The following is a 1,226-nucleotide window of genomic DNA, read 5'->3' on the forward strand; positions in this document are numbered from 1 at the left end:
GTTTGTTAGAGTCCATGCATTAAAGATTTCTAAGTTTGGTGTCTTGCATGTTTTCTTTGCATCAAAAATTTTTCAAAAATATGTTCTTGATGTTCATCATGATCTTCAAAGTGTTCTTGGTGTTCATCTTGACATTCATAGTGTTCTTGCATGCATCATGTGTTTTGATCCAAAATTTTTATGTTTTGGGTCATAATTGTGTTTTTCTCTCTCATAATTAAAAATTAAAAAAAATCAAAAAATATATTTTCCTTATTTTTCTCATAATTTTCGAAAATTTGAGTTGACTTAGTCAAAAAATTTTAAAATTAGTTATTTCTTACAAGTCAAGTCAAATTTTCAAAATTTAAAAATCTTATCTTTTCAAAATCTTTTCCAAAAAATCATATCTTTTCCAATTTTTCCTCTTTTTCGAAAATTTCAAAAATCTTCTTCAAAATATTTTCAAAATCTTTTTCTTATCTTTATATCAAATTTTCAAAAATTAGCTAACAATTAATGTGATTGATTCAAAAATTTGAAGTTTGTCACTTTCTTGTTAAGAAAGGTTCAATCCTTAAATTCTAGAATCATATCTTGTAGTTACTTGTTAGTCAAGTAATCAATTTTAATTTTGAAAATTAAATCTTTTTCAAACATATCTTTTTATCACATCTTCTTATCTTATCTTTTTATCATATCTTTTTCAAAATTGTATCTTTTTCAAAATTTGATTTTAAAATATCTTTTCTATCTTCCTATCTTCTTATCTTTTTAAAATTAAAAACTTCAAATCTTTTTCAATCAACCAACTAACTTTTTGTTTGTTTCTTATCTTTTTCAAAACCAACTAACTACTTCTCCCTCCCTAATTTCGAAAATATCTCATCTCTTTTTCAAAAATTCTTTTTTGTTTTAAATTTTAATTTTAATCTTATCTTATCTCTAATTTTCGAAAATTACTTACACCTTTTTAAAATTATTTTTGAATTCTTCCTCTCTTTTCTTATTTTATTTAATTAATTATTTACTAACACTTCTCTTCACCTCTCTTCATCCAAATATCCGAACCCATTCTTTTTCACTCTCCTCCCCTTTTTTTCTTCTACTAACATAAAGGATCCTCTTTACTGTGACATAGAGGATTCCTCTTTCTTTTCTTGTTTTCTTCTATTTCATATGAGCAGGAACAAGGAAAAAGGCACTCTTGTTGAAATTGATCTAGAACCTGAAAGGACTCTGAAGAG

The sequence above is a fragment of the Arachis duranensis genome, chromosome 9 (assembly GCF_000817695.3).
Source record: "Arachis duranensis cultivar V14167 chromosome 9, aradu.V14167.gnm2.J7QH, whole genome shotgun sequence".
In the NCBI taxonomy this organism is placed as follows: Eukaryota; Viridiplantae; Streptophyta; class Magnoliopsida; order Fabales; family Fabaceae; genus Arachis; species Arachis duranensis.